Below are 21208 nucleotides of genomic sequence, written 5' to 3'. Positions count from 1 at the left end.
GCATCAACAAGGCATTTCCGCCCACAGAACTGCCGCTCACTGGATGTTTTTTCTTTTTCGGACCATTCTCTGTAAACCCTAGAGATGGTTGTGCGTGAAAATCCCAGTAGATTAGCAGTTTCTGAAATACTCAGACCAGCCCTTCTGGCACCAACAATCATGCCACGTTCAAAGTCACTCAAATCACCTTTCTTCCCCATACTGATGCTCGGTTTGAACTGCAGGAGATTGTCTTGACCATGTCTACATGCCTAAATGCACTGAGTTGCCGCCATGTGATTGGCTGCTTAGAAATTAAGTGTTAACGAGCAGTTGGACAGGTGTACCTAATAAAGTGGCCGGTGAGTGTATATTATATGTTTAGTCATATATTACTCTGGGATAAGGAAAGAGAATGTGATGTGCTCTTTGAGTGGAATTTGCATCAGTTAATTAACATAAAATTGTGCTTAAAGGACATATTGACTAGAAGTGGTACAGGACCAATTTTTCTAGCATAGACACAAATTGCACAAACACATGCACAACAACTTAACAGTTGGCAGTGCCGGTTTTGTGCTGGGCAGGGTTGTAGAATCACAGTGATCGGGCATGACAAGGCATGCAGTCTTATCCCACAGCAGCACGTAGAGGAGGCTTAGCGTGTGTGTGTGTGTGTGGAAGATCTCGCCGTCTGTCGTTGGATCTGTGTGGTAAGAGATGGGAATATGTTGAATGGTGAAATCTTGACTTTGGACCGATCAGTGTGGATTTAGAGTTGCTTCCTGGCAGGATGGGCTGCAGCAGAGAAACACTCCTGACAGAATAATCACCCGAGGCTTAACACACACACACATCCGCACATCTCATCGCTGCAATGATAAGTTCAGTGCAACACACACGCATGTGCACATGCAGAGACACACGCACTCGTGCTGAGGTGAAGAGATGACGAGATGTTGTGTACATGTGTGTGTTCATCTAGATGATCTCCACAACTAAATATCTTTGGAGTCGCTGCTAATCTCGTATGCGTTGATCCGTCCTCCTCTCCTCTCCTTTCTTTCTCTCTCCACACAGATTAATAAGACTCGGGCAGCCGCGGTTTCGACGTATGCTAATGGGCCTGGCGCGATTCAGCAGATCATAAAACTCAGATATTCCTTCTTATATAAGGCGTGCAGTGCGAGATGTTAAAGGCTTGCGTGGACTGCATGAAAAAATTAACTCTTTTAAACGAATGAATCTGCCTGGATGCCAAAATGCAACAAAAAAAAATGCAAAAAAAAAAAAACAGCCTTCAAATTGACCAGACGTCTATAAAATGTCTGTTTGTTTGTGTTGTCCATAAAAGGAAAGTCAAAATGGTCAAACGTGGACAAAAGCAATTCTTCCAACACTTACCGAAGAAAGTTTCATTTTTGGGTGAAATATCACTTTAAAATAAGTATATCAGTGTCCTTCTGGGATCATTTGTGGTTCAAATGGTCCAGACTGATCTCATGAAATTGCGTGTTATGACACGCCAATTCGTATTTCCATTTTTGGCGTGCTATCAAGACGCATAATCGCTTTTCAGTGTGGTTATGAACGCCGTTGACTTAACGTTATTACTGTATATATAAATATATGACTTACCTCAACCCCGCCCCTAAACCTACCCGTCACTGGGGTTAATGGCATTTATGACTGTTCCCTTACCATCCTAGGAAAGAAAAAGATCGCTCCCCAGATGTAGATCTACATTTTGCTTCGTTTCGCGCGGATATTTAACGGCGTGTACATCACTTGGACGTTAAAAGCGTAGCTCAAAATGCGTAGAGATAACACGCCACTTGACTCGAAAGTGGCGTGTATGTTTACGCAAAAGTCATGATGTCATGTTGCAGATATAAATGGGCCAGAAGGCACCTCCTAGTGGTCTAACCCTAACCCTACACCAGACCTAAACCAACCCAGAGCCCGTCTAACGGAGAGCCTTGGCACTTCCTATTAGCCCCGTTGTGTATCATCCTGGTTGCAGTTCCATTAGAATTCCACTGGAGGTGATCATGAGCGAGAGCAGAATGAATGGGAGTCTATGGGGCTAAACGGCTAAATGTGTCTCTTTCACCTGTTTGTCGTTAAATTATCATATATTTTATTGCTGATTCCGCAAGTTCAATATAGATTATAGGCCAAAAGTCGAATGAACAAGTATTTATGTCCTTTTGATTTCTTACAGGTTAGGCTGTTGTTGGCTGGAACACGCTAGCATTCTGCTATTGTGTGACGTCATCACCGTTTTGAACTTAAAAATGCAATTTTCAGCTGAGTGTATTTTCTTAGCCCTCCCTTTTGAATTCAACTTTAAAATTACTTGACAAAAAATTACATCCTGAGAAAAGTGGATTTCTAGGGGTGAAACCCCATTGACTCCCATTCATTCTGCTCTCGACCGCAAGCGCCCCCGCATGGACAGAGACGTGTTACTGCAGCCAGTCAAGAAACCGGAAGTAAGCAGCCAGTGCCAATTCTCTTCAATTAGACATTCTCTGACCTACCATAACCAAAGCGTGTTATATTGGCGCTAAAGGCTGCCATGTGTGTTGGATGTGTATGCATTGTCAAAAGCGTCACTACATGAAGCCCTAGGATGAGAATGCGTTGGTCTGTCAGACACTGACGTAAATCGGGCAATGATGTTTGATTAACAAAGTTTGGGCGGAACATGTTAAATGGTAACCGGACTGCATTTATACCAGTGGCGTAGCCACGAGGGGGCCTGGGTGGGCCTAGGCCCCCTCATTTACATGTCCGGTCCCCTCAGATTTCTGATTGCTTAAAAAAAAAAGAGGAGCATTTTATTAGGATTGATTGATAGATTGACCAATCAAAATGCTGCGCGGTAAAATGCGGCTTATTTTCAAACTTGATTTGTTTATATAACGTGTTGTGGGTAACGTACGCTGTCATCTTCATCTTTGCGTGAGAGTTAATATGCCGTGACAATGGCAGGCGCTCAAACTCAAAGTACAATATTACACTTTTTTTAAAAAGCACGGAAAGATCAACTTGATATATATATAAATAATGTTGCCCCCTCATTTAAAGACGGGACCCCCCAAAAATAAAATTCTGGCTACGCCCCTGATTTATACAGCACTTTCACAGACCCAATGGCCACCAACGCGCTTTACATATTGCCTCACATTCATACACACATTCATACACCGACGGCGGTGTCAGCCACACAAGGCGCCATCCATCACGTTAGGATAATCTATCAGCGTGAGAGGAGGCATACTGGTCAGATGATGTAAATATGATCAAAGATTGTTGGAAAAAAATCTGCTTTTGATATTTTATTTAAAAAAATGGCAAAAATCTAACCTTTCATTGAAGTAAAACAATTGAAAGTGGGGGGAAATCATGTTTTTCTCCAAAACGCGTTGGGAACAATTTTGTTAAATACTTTTTGCAACCTCATTTTTCCAAGATCCCAGCTCTGAGTCTTCTGCTATAATACCTGATGAGTTTGGAGAACACCTGACAAGAGATCAGAGACTCTCTCCAGATCCTTCAGATTCCCAGATCCATGTTGGCGCTTCTTCTCTTCAGTTCAGACCGCTCGTTTTCTACAGGTTCAGGTCAGGGACTCGGATGGTCGTTGCTGATGCTTGTTTTTTGTGCTCTGTGACACATGTTTATTTTTGGATCCCTGTTCTGTCGGAAAATCCACAGATTTCTAGAAGTTTTCAGGTTTTGATTTTTTTTTTTTTTTTTTATCTTTTGGTATTTGATCGAATCCATGATGTCATGTATCTGAACAAGATGTCCAAGATGACCTCTGGCGAAAAATTATTTCATTTTACACATGTGTGTACCAAACCCATCTTAAGGTTTTGCTGCCAAAAAAAGCTCTTTTTTTTTGGTTTGCTTCATCTGAACATATCAGCCTGATATTACTGACTTTGCACCAAAAATTGTCATAATGAATTTTAATTAATAAATAAATAACCTTTTTAAAAATGATGTATTTAAATCATATAGTGATTATCAATTTTATTTGTTTGGTAATATTATTATTTATTTATTTTTTTGTTAAATAGGGGCAGGTTTAAATAAGCTAATTGCTTCTTCCTGCTCCTTCTCAAACATATTTTTATTTTTATTTTTATTCTTTTTTTGTTGTTGTTGTTTTGGTATTATTATTATTACTATTATTTATATATGCATATTTATTTTTTGGTGGTTATGTTTTACTTTGTGGTTTTAATTATTGTTTTGTTGTTGTGTATCTATGTTGATTGTTTGAGACAAATAATAAAGAAAGAAGAAAGAAAGAAATGTATTTTAAAATTAATTAAACGATTAAAAAAAAATAAATAAAAAAATTACATTTTTTTAAAAAATTGAATAAAACACGTGAACATTTACAATCTAGATTCTTTCTCTGACGGGAGAACGGAGCAAAAGTATTGATTAAAGGGCCACTTTGAAATGTTTTTTGTTAACCCCCTATACTGTACATGCGTTATATGACTGATAGACAACAACAGTTTGACCTAAAAATATCAAAATTGAAAATACTGTGGTAACAAAGTATCTTGTATGCCCTTGAGGTAAGCTAAAACATACCAAACATTTATTTTAAAGTGAACTATCCCTTTAAAAAAAGAAAAGCTCCTGTATTAATTCCCACCCAAGCTTCCTGTTTCAAAAGGAAATACATCAACACAGGAATGAGAACTGTGCTCGTTGAACCATTTAATGGTGTCTTCTCTGAAGTTTAATCTGGTTTCCCTAATAATCAGGCTCACAGACAAACATGATGCTGTTGTGCCCCCTCCTGCGTTACAGTATCTTATTGCCCCACAGTATAGTGGTGGTTTTCTGTGCGAGAGCTGCTGGGTAACTGGAGACACTGCACTCTCTTTCTGTGTTTTTGCAGGCTTTTACAGGTGCTCTGATTAGATTTGATGGGCCATTTGAATGTGCTGAGCACAGCCGGGCTCCTCCTGTTTCTGTCTGATAAGAAGCAGAGGTTGCTTTCAGAAGGCGGCATTTCCGCGACATTAGCCCCGCAGCGCTAATGGGCTTCGTCAGTGTAACAACAGGTGTTTACGCAGGGACGATCGTCTCACCGTTGCTCTCTCGGAGAGGTGTGGTATCATCTGACCTTGATTAATAAACTGAGAGATAGTGGGATGGAGATGGAGGCATAGTGATGGAGGAAGAGCAGTTATTGGGATAGAAAAATTGTGTGTTGTGTCTTCTTCACAAATGCTTTGCTGCATACCTCGGTTGTAACGAGTGGTTATTTCAGTCAAAGTCGCTCTTCTATCAGCTTGAATCAGTCGGCCCATTCACCTCTGACCTCTCGCATCAACAAGGCATTTTGGCCCACAGGACTGACCCATACTGGATGTTTTTCCCTTTTCACTCCATTCTTTGTAAACCCTAGAAATGGTTGTGTGTGAAAATCCCAGTAACTGAGCAGATTGTGAAACACTCAGACACCAACAACCATTGCTTAAATCCCCTTTCTTTCCCATTCTGACATTCAGTTTGGAGTTCAGGAGATTGTCTTGACCAGGACCACACCCCTAAATGCATTAAAGCAACTGCCATGTGATTGGTTGATTAGATAATTGAATTAACGAGAAATTGAACAGGCGTTCCTAATAATCCTTTAGGTGAGTGTATATTCTAGTAGCTGTAGATTCAATCAAACAAGCTGTTTCTGATGTTGTTTGCGAATGTGAACTATGGTTTTGGGATGCATAGAGTCCTTGAACTGGTAAGATAATTTACTCTCACTACTTAAAGGGGACATATCATGCAAAATCCACTTTTTTAGCCCTTAAATGCATTTTGTTGTATATTTGGAGTGTTTATAAGTACAGAAAAGATGAAATTATTCTCTTCAGGTGCTTCGTTTATATCTTTATATTCTGTTTTGGTCATATTTTTCAACCTGTTCAGATTTTTCTGTTCTCTATGACGTTTTTTGAGCAAGTGCGTCACCGTATTTTCAGCGGAACTGACAAATAAGGACATCGACTACCGGTCCAACACTTCGAGCAATCCGCCATTATTATTTCTCGCTCCGATTTTGTAGTCCGAGCTCAATGATGCAGAAGTTACGAGAGGGCAAGTCAAAATGTTCGGTTGTTGGATGTACGTTAGTGACCTGAAGCACTTCAAGGATTCCCACTTCAACAACCTCCGCCAGTATAAAGAAGGGTTTGCCGATCGACTTCGTCTGAATGAGGGGTCAATTCCTTCTATCTTTGGAGACGACGAACAGAGCATTTCGATAAGCTGTAAATATCGTTAATAAAAATAAAGTACTTTCTTAAAACACATGGTGGTCGTGGTTTAGCAGTACCTTTGTCTTTCTTTGTTTTTGTTTTGAAGTAACGTTACACGTCTGCAGTATTATTGTTCTTGAGTTTCATCAATGGTCATTTAGCTGCTTTTCTGATACTTTTCTAAACGTTACATATTTTCAATACAGATTGTTTGTGGTAAGATTAGACCGTAGTCATTTATCTTGTCAGTGTGCTTGTTTTAACAAGAGAAATAGTCGACTTTCACTAATAACACAAAACAGTTAACTCACATACCAATACATCCATATGATGAAGAGGTTGTTCTGCAGGTTCGTCGTCGTCTTTATCAACTCGCTCGCTCTGGCTCGAATATGTAAGGCTTGATGGACAAGTCTTCTGTTGTTGACATTTTATTAACGTGTGAATAAAAATGTTCTTTGAAGGTATCGTATATAATCGTATATCTCTAATCAAACTACAATAATGGCCGAACGTGGGGAGTTGAACTCATCGACCTGGAGAGCGGGCGGGGTGTGACGCATCTCCTTTTTATTTAAAGGGGCCGCTTTGAAACGGGTCGCTCACAGACGCACATCAGAAAAGGGGCCTGTAGAGCTTTAATAATGAGGAATTCAGACCCAAGCATTGCAGTTATGTTTTATATAGACCACAACGGTATGATTTATATGTAAAAATGAATGATTTAAAAGCATGATATGTACCCTTTAAATGAAGAAGATTGTGTGTCCGAAGTTTCAATTTCATTTGTGGCAGTTTGCACGTCGGCTTGCTGAAGAGATATTTAGCTACTCATCTGCGCCGACGCAATAACACTGTCTGGCCAAACAGCCTATAAAACACTCTCGAATTTACTTTTTACCATATTGGGAGGAGTAAAATTTAAGTTTGTGGTTTCAACAACCAGATGCATTTACAAGTGTCCAGTTTTGTCTGGAATGCGTCTCAGACCTCCTCCTGAAGTGGTTTGAGCGATCGGATTTAAATCCGTCTTGAAAGTGTTTCATAGGGCATTTACACCTCGGATAGCTAGAAAACGCATGAAGTGTCCAGGTGTAAACAGGCCCAGTAATTCCATTTGATGACGCAAGTCGAGCTAAAATTACACATTTCAGCTTCAAGCTACTTTCTGCTATCAAAGCTTGCCATTATCTATTGCTCCTGTCCTTGTGGAGATTTCTCATCCTTTTTCCTTCCAGGGAAGACTTTTCAGCACACACACACACGCATAGCGGCGACCTTTGCTCCCTGGTAAAGCTGCTAATAAGCTTAAATTAGTGTCTAACAACTTGGAAACATCAAGTGCTTGACTGCTCAACAATAATGACATCTGCTCCACGCAATTCAATTAGTGCCACAAACACTAGCAGAAAAAGGTCTTCAGAGATAGATGGAAAGAGAGAACGAGAGAACGACGGCGAGAGGGAGCCTCAAGGGCCTTGTTTGTCAGTGCATGTGTGTGTGTGTGCGTGTTTGTCATTGTGTTACCTACTGCTTTGGCTGGAAACTGTCACTGTCTGTGTCTAATCAGATTGTGAGAGCACCAGTGGCTAATGCAGACCGCTGCCATCAAGTTGCCCATTTAAAGCACAAATGATCTGATTGCTGGAGTTTATTAGAAAATGGAGAGGCGAGGCTTACAGTGTTGCCTCCAGCCTCTCTCTCTCTCTCCCTTTATCTCTCTCTTTCACTGGGAGAGAAGGGAAGTTGTTCGGCCTTTACCTATTTAGTTCCATTATCAGTACTTTAGGTTGGAGATGTTTTAATGTTTTAATGTGATTTCGGTCCATGGACGGAAGTGCCTGATCACTTCCTCTCAGTCTGATTAAAGGCACACACACACACACACACATCAGGTAGCGGCACCTCTGTGACCTCCACACACCGATCGTGTAACGGAGTAAAAACACAAAGCACGAGCACCTCGTTTTTAATTTTATTGCAGTTTTTTCCCATGGGACCTTATAGTAATTGAACAAATGTCAAAATTTCCCCCATAAAAATAAAAAGGTGCTGGAGGCATTAAAGGGATTTTCTAATTTTACAAAATAAAACTACTTTTTTTTCTACATAATACTCCTAATTTTAATATACATCACTTTTTATTAGGGCTGGGTATTGAGACAAATTTCACAATTCGATTCGATTTCAATTCACAGGCTTGCAATTCGATTCGATTTCGATTACAAATCGATTCAATTCAATATCGATTATTTTGGATATCAGTTACAATAAATGGCAATTTTTCTCAAGGGAATCAAATCTGTAAACTATGGGAGTCTAGTTGTAGCCTATAGGCTTCATTAGCCTAATATGAAGGTAATAATGAACTGTTTTCTAGCTATAAAACCCTTAAATTACACTTTTATTTATTTTTTATAATAAGAAGATTATATGAAATATAAACATTTAAATGGTGGCTGTCATAAAAACTTGCCAGATTTATTCAAACATGCATTAAATATTGAAGAACACTAACGAGTGTGGACTAACGGGTTTATGTGGGTTTTCTGAGGTAAATATGACGATACATGACATTGATTACAAGCTGTTTAACTGACGTCTTTCCACGGTTGAAACGCAGATTGAGCGAATCAATGTGACATGATACGGATTTGGATAAGTTGTACTCTATCTTTAACACACTTTCAGATGCTCATTCATGTTTATTTGGCGCTGTAACTGGTATTATTGAGCCGGAAGAGAGATCAGCGCTGCTGCTTCTCCAGAGCGATCTCACGCCACAGCGCCAAAACGCTATTTATGTTTTTGAATTTCTAAAGAAAATGGACGTAATTTGAAAATTGAGACTTTGTTTCATATCAATAGTAACAAAGGACAAAGATTAATGCCATTTTATTGGATGCGCGCAGCCGCGATACAATGTCCGATTCATTCAAATGAAACAGGATGACTAATCGATTCTTGAGATTTAAGAATCGATATCGGTTCGTAAAAATGAGAATCGATTAATATCGAGAAATCGATATTTATTACCCAGCCCTACTTTTTATAGTATTTTATAACTATTTATAACTGCCAGTTTCCCAGTTTTTTGGCTTTTTTTTCCCCGATCACATATTTTAGTAATCATCATAATTTAAGTATCATTTGGACACGTAAACATTCGAAATTCTTTCTACAAAAAATAAATAAATAAAATTTAAAAAAAACCCTTTTGAAGAAACACAACTTGGTTAGACATATTGGATAGACATGAATAAATTAGTGTTCAGTACATTTGCTGGTCAACTTAAACTTCTATAACTTTTTTACACTTTCAGATATATTTGAAAAAATGTATGTGTGTGTGTGTGTGTGTAACAGAAAGGAAATAAGAGGGAAAAAGGAATGGCCTGACTGATTTGAACTAGTGTCGTCTTCATTTTTATTTGGGCTTTTGGCTTTTCTTCCAACAAAAATGATTTGTAATCCAATCATTTGAAACAGCACGATTAAAATGTCCCCGCCATCTGACAGATATACCTGATATATCAAGTCAAGTAAAATGTATTTGTATGGAACTTTTCACGATAAATCAACTCAACAGGAAATTTATTCATATATTACATTATTCTGCAACATTTTGTAGTTGTTATTAAATTATTATAAATATATATTATAAACTGTTGTAGTAACTTAATATCCCATTTTAATCATGCAGATTTTTGGAGGATAAAAACTGAAATGGCACTCTTCGTGTGATATTGATTAATTGCATTTTTTAGCCACCATATCTTGAATTTTGTGATCATTCACATGCATTGCATTTTAGGGGTTCCAAATACGTAGCGCTTTAGAACCTTTTAAGGTTCTATATAGAACCTTTTCTTCTAAGAGTCTGTTACTATGTGACAGTGCTTCACCATTGTCAGGCTTTGGGGAAAAATGTAATGATGATGTGATTTTTGATACAATTTTCTAGATCTACTATCTTTTTTTTTTTTTTTTTGTCTATCAGTGTTTAGGGCACATGTCTATAAGTTCAAAGATTGATATAGAGATTTATATTTTAGTCAGATTTTTTTCTTTATGAGAATAAAAAATTCTCAAAGTATTGCTGAAAATATGATCGTTGTCGCAAGTGAAAACTCGGAAAAAGCAATTTGAGTCGGGTACATTCCTGAGCATTCAAAGTTAGATAATGTCAAGATAATGGTCGAAGTTGTACGTGCGAGCATACAATCCTCAAATAAAAATACGACTGCGTGGTTGTCAAATAAAAATAGGTAGTTGTAAAAAAGACTAGTTTAACATTTTCCAGATTTACATCTTACATTTACATTTATCTGACGCTTTTATCCAAAGCGACTTACAATAGCTATATATGTCAGAGGTCACACGCCTCTGGAGCAACTAGGGGTTAAGTGTCTTGCTCAGGGACACATTGGTGTCTCACAGTGGATTCGAACCAGGGTCTCTCACACCAAAGGCATGTGTCTCATCCACTGACCAACAACCCAGTCTCATGCTGAACTTGTAATAATTTGTACAAGTTAAACAGATAGATAACTCAGAAGATACAAGATGGTTGGCGTAAACACAGTGTACAACATTTACTTAGATTGAGGAATAATTTCCTTTCGGTTTTAAGGTTTATAGCTTGTCCACTTTCGACCACTTCCAGAGGTAGTCGAAAACTCGCTTTCGTAGTGTTAATGCTCATGTGGGCGAATATGTTCAAACAGCCACAAAAGTGTTTACATTCGACCGAAAAATCTAGAGACATACATTTGTCCAAGCATAGACGCTTCCCTCGAAGAAATCAGGACAGACAACATGGCATCAAGACTTTTGCGTAAGCATACACACCACTTTCAAGTCAAGTGGCGTGTTATCTTACGCATTTTGAGCTATCTCCGTGTAAGTCTACGCCGTTAAATGATTTCGCGTGTATGTACACACTGTTAAATGTCCAAGCGAAACGAAGCAAAATGTAGATCTACATCTGGGGAGCGATGTTTTTTTTTCCCTAGGATGGTAAGGGAACAGTCATAAATGCCATTAACCCCAGTGACGGGTAGGTTTAGGGACGGGGTTGGGGTAGGTCAAAGATTTATATATACAGTAATGTAACGTTAAGTCAACGGCATTCATAAACACACTGAAAAGCGATTATGCGTGTTGATAGGGGTGTAAAACGGGGCCCTCATGATGATTCGATACGATACCGATACGATTTCTTAAGCCAACTATTCGATTATTTTCGATACTTCAAAATTCCCCACGATACGATTCGATTCGATACGATTAATACACGATATTTTAGTATTATTTTTTCTTTTTATTTTTCAGTCTGGGACAGAAGTGGTTGAATGTGGACAAAAGAGACTTGAGTAAAGCACCAGATGTGAACGGATGTGAGTCTCCCTCGTCCACTTGTGATCCGATCGACCAAAACACATCTTAATACAGGGCCTTAACAGGGCCTTAGACACTAGTCTAATCTGCAATCCATTTGGTTTAAGTAAAATGTAATAATATACTGTCCTAACAACTGTCTGGCCATATACTTTAATGACACAGTGTTCAATTATTTAAAAAAAAAAAAATCTTTTTTTTTTTGTCATTTTCAGAAAATTTACGGTTTTGGAAAAATTCTGTCAGTATTTACTCACCCTCATGTTGTTCAACCCTGTAAGACCTTCGTTCATCTTCGCAACACAAATTAAGATATTTAAGATATTAAGATCGCTCCTGCATACTAGTCCATAGGCTTCTTGAGGGAATGACTCTTGCTGGCATCGAAAGTCATTAAAGACATCGTTAAAATAGTCCAAGTGACTACAGGGGCTCAATCTTAACTTTATCAAACGACGAGAACACTTTTGTGCGCAAAAAACAACAAAAATAACGACTTTACTTCAACTATTCGTTTATTTCTCTCTCTGCGCGAGTCAGGTTACTAGTTTTACAGCGTAAGCTTCTGTTATTGTACGTCACACGCATCACACACATGACCAGCGTCGGCCAATAGCGAGCCTTCGTGTGACGTAGCTTTACGCAATCACACTACGTTAACTGACTACAGGCCCATGGAGAAGGAAGTGAATAGTTGAAATAAAGTCGTTATTTTTGTTTGTTTTTGCGCACAAAAAGTGTTCTCGTCGTTTGATAAAGTTAAGATTGAGCCACTGTAGTCACTCGGACTATTTTAACGATGTCTTTAATGACTTTTCGATGCCAGCAAATCATTCCCTCAAGAAGCCTATGGACTAGTATGCAGGAGTGATCTTAATATCTTAAATATCTTGATTTGTGTTGCGAAGTTGGAACAACATGAGGGTGAGTAAATACTGACAGAATTTTCATTTTTGGGTGAACTAACCCTTTAACGCATCCAAACACAGCTATTTAGTTGTCTTTTGGGCTAAAACATCTGTTCTGGGTTCTGCTGTGCGATTAGACTTACCAACTCTCACTGACGAAACAAATCAGTCATCATGGAAGGACATGAAGAAATGTAAGCTCGCTCCATCACGGCAGCTTTTGTGCGAGTGAGAGCCTCTACATGTGTGTATTTGTCATCCTCGGCGACCTTGGAGAGATCCTGGGACAATGAGCACCTTTATTCCCAGCCGTCCACCGCTAACACCACATCATCACGATGCCAGGTGGAGTAATGAAGTGTTTTCTTTGGAAGCCAATGAAAGACCTCGGCTATTTTTGTAATCCGTGCTGTGCCACATCATTGTGAGGAAAATGAAAATAAATTTTAGTTTGTTTACTTGTTCTTTTTTTTCATAGCTAATATGTTAAAACAGCAGATATAAATATCCACAAGTGTTTATTTAGAGCTACTGGTCAGGCGCTTGTTTGCTGGGAGAAAGTCTTCCCATAATGCACTGTGTGTAAAACCTGTTATGTGACGGTTGTTTTTATCCTCTTCAGTCATTTATGTGTTTACACGTGTGCATGTTTGTATGTGTGTGTATATGTCACACTGTCCCTTTATAACTACCCATCAGCCCCCCTCACCCAGCCTCCTGATCTTTATCAACACCCTGATTTTATTTGGCAGTCTCGGCTAATCAGAGTCCAACATCTGGGCAGTTACCATGGTTACAGGACAGCCGGGGTGTGCAAGAGAATGGTAGGCGATCGACAACCGTGTCCCCAGAGAGAGAGAGAGAGAGAGATGGAGAAGGAAAGTGCAACTGATGGACAAAGAGGTTAAAAACACATTCACATAAACATTCCCATTTACAAAGCTTTATGGAGACTTCTACTGGTTTTTATCAAGCTAAAAATAAAACTTTATGGATTTTTAGAACCAAAAAAAAAACAACATTTAGCCTACCAACCTTTGCCTGTGGCGACCTTTCTGCAAAATTATATTACGGTGCTTATTTTGAGTCGCATTCAAAATCAAATGTCTAATAATGGCACTAAAAGCACGTTCATTTGATCTAAATCAGATAACAATGATTATTCTGCGGTTGTCAAATGTATTGCGGTAGTTACGAAGTGAAATATCCAGTGAGTTAAGTTAAGCTAACACTAAACCAAACCATTAGTGACAACCAAAACAAGCGTGAGCTCTGCTATTGTGACTAGAGCCAGACCGATATATCGGCCGGCCGATAATATTAGGCATTTTCCAAAATATCGGTATCGGCAGTTATAATGGCCGATAAATGAATATTTAAAAAATAAAATAAAAACGGACGAAACACGCTTAAATCATCTCTCCTTGGCCTGTTATATTGAAAATGTATCTTTTACAATTTGCAGTATGATGTCATCTATTGCTAAATTATGGCTCATCATAGACTAGCTAATGCCACTATCATCAGTGGAAGACCGCTAATGAGCTTGGAAACCACAATGAACTTTTTCTGCCTAAATAAAGTAATGATTACTGTATTTATATCTAGCGTATCTCTTACAGTCCCTGCATTGTAAAATGTAAGCTATACTTGCGAGACGTGAACATTTAGACATAGAGAAAAAGTATCAAACGTGTCTTGTGCAGATAAGTTAGCTTTTCTTTTACACGTGTGTGAAATCCAACAATATTTAATAAAAAAAAAATATCGGCCGATATATCGGATTTTAAAACCCAAAAATATATCGTATCGGTCTTCAAAATCCTTTATCGGTCGGGCTCCAGTTTAAATGACTATCCAACAATGTTTAATAAAAAAAAATATCGGCCGACATATCGGAATATCGGATTTTAAAACCCCAAAATATTTGTATCGGTATCGGCCTTCAAAATCCTTTATCAGTCGGGCTCTAATTGTGACTAGTATTGTTACGTGTTTCAGTGTTGTACCAGATGAGCGATCGAGCAAGTTTACTACGCCAGAAAAGACATATGGAGCTGATTATGTGAAATCTATTAGGTTACAAATCATGCACTATAGTAAAATGTTTTGCGGACATAAGTGAGCACTTCAAAATATGTAAATGATCTGCCTGGAATCCTAATTTACGTGAACAGGAATCAAAGTTGTTGATGTTTTACTGCCTCTAGCGATCATTTGAGCTGGAAACTGCCGTGGATTGTATTGACATGTACTTTTTTTGTGTGTGGTTTTGCAAAAATGTAGCTAGAGGCATGTTTTTTTTCCAATGAGTACATTTATTTATGATTTGATTTTCCAGTTGAGGGTGACTCCAGTGGGATGTTTTGTTAGATTGAGCTTGACTTCCGGGGACAGAAGTATAGCTAAACCCATGCACACACCACACAGGGTGACCTGTAACGTGGGTTACCTCATTCCCCATGAGCCAAACACCCCACCCGTTCAACACACACCCATGGGAAAGGGTGCGGTAGGCAGGCACCATGTGTACACGTGTGTGTTTTTGTGCTTTTATGTGTGTCCGACAGGCTCTTTGCTTAGCATGGGTCACTAATGTCTGTATCCCAGCAAGCAATCGCCGTCATTTCACCGCCCTTCTAGCCAAAATAACCTTGAATTTGGTTACATGTCGTTTTTGCCTAAATAACTTGCGAGATGTATGATATTCCATCATGTAAGCAAAGTAAACAGTGATTAGAAGGTGTTTGGTTTCATTTCTTTGACATGTTCATGTTCTAGATGACTTGTCTATGCTGTAAACCCTAATGGTCAAAATAATTAATTGGTTTGAGTAGGACAAACTTAAATTCTTAAAGTATTTAGCAGTTTCTTTTTCTTTGAAGTTCACAGAACTGATATATTGTAAGTAAACTGAACTGTTTCATTGTTTTGAGTTTTATGAAATTATTTATTTTAATTTAGACGAACGTAAGTTAAACCGAAACGGCTGGGATATCTATTTCCCAGCATGCTTTGCCGATGGCACTCGAAAGAGAGTGTAAATGCTAAAATTAAGTGCAATATAACGTGTTTTTTTGTGTAAGATTAATGTTAAGTGTGAGATTTAGTAGTGATTAATGTTTTGTTATGCTAATTTAGAAGAATTTCTGTTAATGTTGGCTTTAGGATAGTTACCATCATGGTGACAAGTGGTGCATTCAGCTTGATTTGAGAGCAAATTATCCCTTTATATTATTACGCTCATAAGTGCTTCTGTGCTTGCAAGTGCTTATAACATACTGTTTCTAATATGTTAGCATTTACTACGTCAGCAGATTAGCTTTTAAAGCTACGTTTATACTATTAAAAGTGATTTGAGAACTTATTCGGGTTTACAGTGTACTTCATAGATTTTAGTTATAGTAACTAATTAGTACTATTATTTACCCAAGTTATCTTAACAATAAGTTATTGAGTTACTTGGAAACAAATCAAATTTTAGTTCATGCTTAAATTGTTTGAGTTGATAAACTTAAATGATTTAAGGCAATCGGTTTCCTCAAACGGTTTGAGTTGATCTAACTCATCAGGTTTTCCAGGGTGGTTAGACGTCTATAAAATGTGCGGGATGCTATTAGACGTCTTTTAAATGCAAAATTGCTTGCTGGGATGTAGGGTCATTAAAACAAGGTAGGTTAAAAAATTAGGTGAACACGTTTATCACGTTTACCTAAAACGAACTTGAGAGGAGAAATTCAGATTCGTATAGCCATGGCCACAAGGCCACACAACCATAGAAGCCAATACAAATCTGAATTTCTCCTGATCTTGTTACTAAAAAGTATAGGTCTGAACCGAGCAATGGGTCATGAAGCAACTATTGTGTCCCATAATAAGGCTCTTCGTGCGTCAAATGTGTGTCTATCGCGTCTAGTGAGACGCTTGGACATTTTGAACCCATTCGCGCGTCCGCGTCACTCGTGAATATGAAACAACACAATTTCTTTCTGGCATACGTTGGCGTCCGTCATGTCTGAAATAAAAGATAGTGCTGCTCTGTACTTGTCGTGGATGTCCCAAATACGGAGGAAAGCCAAACGGCGACGTGTCTGGGTTCACAGCATCATCTGTGTATATTTTCATCACTCAGGTAGTCTAACTTGTTCGCTTATTTTTCTCCAAGCTATTTCCTTTTTTGCCCGGTTGACGTAGTATCGTATATATTTCAGACGGCAACAATTAGCACCTCCTCCATTTTCGACGACAGTGATAGATCGGACGTATCAGTTTGCTCTTCGTTGATTGGCTGGCGCAACAAAGCGTCATGCGAATCTTACGATAGACTTACGCGGAAGACGTTCGCGGCAAACACATCGCCCAATTTGCGTTATTCGCGACGCCCTGCGCGAATGATGTGTCTATTCGCATCTTTGACTTTGTATGTAATCTACTCACGCAAATAATTAAATTTGCGTTCGGTGTGTACACATCATTAGGCCCTGTGTCCACCAAAGTGTTTTTTTCACGCGGCTGGTGTATTTTTCCAATTGTTTTCAATGGGAACGCCGCGTTTTTTTTAAACGGCATAAGCGTTACGAGGCACTGAATGCTATTTTCACGCTGAAGCGCCCGGCATTTTTTTACAGGTCGCATTGAGTTAAAAAAAAAAATCAACTTTGAGTAAAACGCAGCGCTCATCACTGCAACTTTTTACCCAGCCGTCCAATCACAGTGGAGGAGGGGCGGGGCTAATGTCACACCGACCAACTGCCACAACACTCTTTCTGTATCAACCAGCAGAGCTAACCGAACAAAATGGATGAACATTTTTTTTTGTATGAAACAAATTATCTGCGAAATCAACTGTGCAGCGGATGTTCTGTATCATAGCAACAAAACGTCTCAACGGCAAAAAACGCTGCGGCTGCCAAAACGCGCTCACGCGCCCACAGCTTGGCGTTTTTTATTAGCAGAGCGGCTAGCGTTTTCAGCTGACTAAAAATGCTTTGAATGTTCAACTTTGGGTAAAACGCAGCGCTCATCACTGTCACTTTTTACCCAGCTGTCCAATCATAGTGGAGGAGGGGCGGGGCTAATACCACACCAACCAACTGTCACATTCTGCTTGTCAACAGACGAAAACAACAAGCATAATAACTGAAAAAAAAATAATTTAAAACAAGAAAATACGTTACACTGTATCGACATTTTAATGAAGTTGCATATAAAGATATGCTTAAATCCTACTTGAGTGGGTTAAAAGATAAACCATACATTTTAATTTAATTGTGCATTATATGCGTCCGAAACCTTTTACATTACAATTTGCACTTGAGTATATTCTTAATAGTAAAAATGTACTTATTATATGTAAACTAGATTCTATTTAAGTGAAAATAGCATATTTTATTTTATTAGCGATAAATGCTATTTACACTAAGTTTAAATAGCAATCGAACTAGCATTTGGCCTATTTAAGTGTAAATAGTTGTTAGATGCTATTTATACTTATAAATAGTGGCAGATACTATTTGCACCTCAGTGTTGTACATTAAACCGTATGCAATGATAAAATTGTGTCAGTGATTACATCTATTCAAATTATTAAATGGATGCCACCTTATTGGCACAATAAAACCGTCCTTACACCTACCCCTAACAAATAAACACTATTATTAAACACACTTAGGCACTTTATTATAATTTTTTCATTTTAATTGAAAAAACAAAACAAAAAAAAATGCTTTAAAATTCATAAGGGAGAAGAGCGAGTTCGGCATCGATTTACCGACCTTACCCCTACACTAGTGAGAGTCTTGCGTAATTTCGTCTGGCCCAACCAGACATCAGTGGGCGGAGTTAGTGTCAGCAGCCTCTGCCGACAAGGCGGGCTATGTAAATACACACTTCTGGTAAATATCGAAATATATCTTAGTAATGTTCTCCTACTGCGATTGTCCATGCTGCAAAATAACATGGTGGTAATATAAATAACAGCAAACACACCGTCACTCTCCTGGGCCGTACCCTTAACCTCCATATCTCTTCCTCCGCGCTCACACGCACATATATACAGAGAGAGAAGAGAGAGTTAATAAGGTCCATTACACTTCGCTCCCCCAGGCAACCAAAAACCTCATTTAACCAGGTCTGTTCGGCCAAGACAGGAAGCTCAGCCCCCCCTTCATAACTACATTAAACTGAGCTAACGGATGAGCCCTAGGACAGGAGACTGGGGTCCCACTATTTCACAACAAACCGCTCCAAAGCGAGAGAGGGAGAACGAGAGAGAAACTGTAAAATCGAATCTCTTTTAAAAGCTGAGGACACGATCCAATTTCGGCAATTTCCATGTGGTATGGAGTCTGAGAGCAGGTAGTGTGTAAATGATGTTGTGTAGGTCCAGAGATGTTGCTATCACTGCAGGGTGATGGAGTTACGGCTATCAGAGGCGCATCTCTGTCATGGTGCCTCTCTGTCTGATTTGGGGATGTTATTTATACCAATAAGCACATGAACGGGAGTCTCATTACTGCCATCAATCATGTGTCCCGGTCCCACTGAGAGGCTGGACTCATGTACCTGTGCTTAAAAGTCATTAACTTGATTGCCGCTATAAAGTGTAGTTGTATGGAAAAGAACACCTTATTATTCATGTAGCTATCCTCAATTATATCCCATTTTGTTGGAAAGGAAGAACTTAAAATTTCTTCAAATTTTTGTGATAATAAATACATTTGCAGTAAATACATTTTATCAAAAATAAAATAAAAACTTTTTTTAAAAAAAATACTAAAATACTTACAAATGAAAATTCAGTCTTATCCTTATAAAAAAGTTTATTTGAAGAGTTCAGATGCAAAAGCCTCTAAGTGCCATTTGAAATTTTCTTCTTTAATGATGATTTTTGTCAAACTTGTATATTTAAGTTCAGTAATTTCACTTAAATAACAATTAATAGGTAATTATCATTGCCATTTAAGTGAAATCACTGAACTTAAATATACAAGCTTGATAAAAATGATCATTTTAGAAGAAAATTTCAAATGGCATTTAGAGGCTTTTGCATCTGAACTTTTCATATATAGTCTATATTTATATCATTAATCACGATTAATCGCATCCAAAATAAAAGTTTGTGTTTACATAATATATGTGGGGGCACTGTGTATAATTATTTTGTATATATATAAATACACACACATGCTTGTATATATATTTAAGAATTTATTTCATATACTGTATATAGATTTATATATAATTCATATTATATATAAATATAAATATTTTATTTATAAATAATATTTTTTTTTCTAAAATATACATGCATGTATGTGTATTTATATATATACACACAGTGCACCTACTATGTAAACACAAACTTTTATTTTGGATGCGATTAATCGCAATTAATCGTTTGACAGCCCTAATATATACATATATTTTTTCGTTCGTTGTCGTTTCAACACAATTGGAAATTTTGCGCAATTTTATCATTACAATATAAGTCAAAGGGAACCATATGGAAGTTTGTTTCCGCCAGAAAAAATTAAAAAAAGTTAATTGTGACTTTTTATCTCACAATTTAGACTTTTTTTCTCACAATTGCGACTTTAGATCTTGCGATATACGTAAAGTCGCAATTGTGTGTTATAAAGTCAGAATTGTGAATTTATTTGTAAACTATCCATTAAAGAAGAGCGAGAGAGAGAGAGAGAGAAAAGGTGCAGAGGTTTAATGAAAGTGTAGGAGACGAGTTTAAACAGTGTCAGTGTTTGATGTTGCTGCAACTGTAACTCACAATAACAATAAAATAAAGCTGTGTTTCATTTCCACTTCCTCTTGTCCTCCTTTTAGCTCTGTCCCTTAATCAATACGTCCACAAACAAGCGATCGTACACCCCTCCTGTCGGTCCTCGGCGAGACGACTGCTCTTAAACCTCCTGCACATTGTAAACGGTGTGAGGTATTGTCCGGGTTCTCGTAAGCTGCTCCCTTCGGCTCAACAATGGCACATTCATGTGGCCGGGGCATCATGCACGGCTTACAAATGTCTGGAGAAAGAAAGGAGCACTTTCTTTTCTTCCACAGAGGAAGATGCCATTGTTGAGGCCATTCTTTAAACACCACAAAGCGATCAATAAGCATTCAACAGGTTACGTAAAACCGGCCGACTTCCAGCCACCCGCACCGACCGAAAGGAATCCTATCCCATAATGCCCTGTGTGTGTGTGTGTGTGTGTGTGTGTTCCCTCTTTAGTTGTTTTTATACTCGTTCTTTTTCTCTTATTTCAGCTTTACAGTCCAGAGACGTGTCTGATGTTTTCTGTAACATGACAAAAGATTCACTCTTAGAAGAAATGGTTCTATTTAGACCCAGAAATGGTTCCATCCCCCGCTTCATATATGGAACTCCAAAATGGTTCTATATAGAACCATTTTTTTTTTTTTTTTGGTAAAAGGTTCTATTGACCAAGTATGGAACCCCAGGGTTCTATATAGAACCCAGAGGAACCTTTTTTTTTAAGAGTGTATAGAACCTTTTAGGGGTTCCAAATACGTAGCGCTGATGGAACCTTTTAAGGTTCTATATTGAACATTTTCTTCTAAATAAATATAAAAATAGGGTAACACTTCATTTTA

General features: G+C 38.2%; 1 long non-coding RNA gene across 2 annotated transcripts in view; it reads left to right on the top strand.

The window, feature by feature from the left end:
* The window catches only part of LOC148969659 (uncharacterized), a 194502-nt gene that overhangs the window by 107863 nt on the left and 65431 nt on the right, over window positions 1-21208 (top strand). For both annotated transcript variants that reach the window (XR_016148401.1, XR_016148402.1), the window contains exon 3: window positions 13336-13486. This is a non-coding gene — a long non-coding RNA (uncharacterized LOC148969659). The remainder of the gene's footprint in view (window positions 1-13335; window positions 13487-21208) is intronic.

Source organism: Pimephales promelas, chromosome 21 (assembly GCF_988280905.1).
Source record: "Pimephales promelas chromosome 21, fPimPro1.hap1.1, whole genome shotgun sequence".
NCBI lineage: Eukaryota > Metazoa > Chordata > Actinopteri > Cypriniformes > Leuciscidae > Pimephales > Pimephales promelas.
Note: the sequence above shows the minus strand (reverse complement) of the source record. Positions and strands in the feature narration are given on the sequence as shown.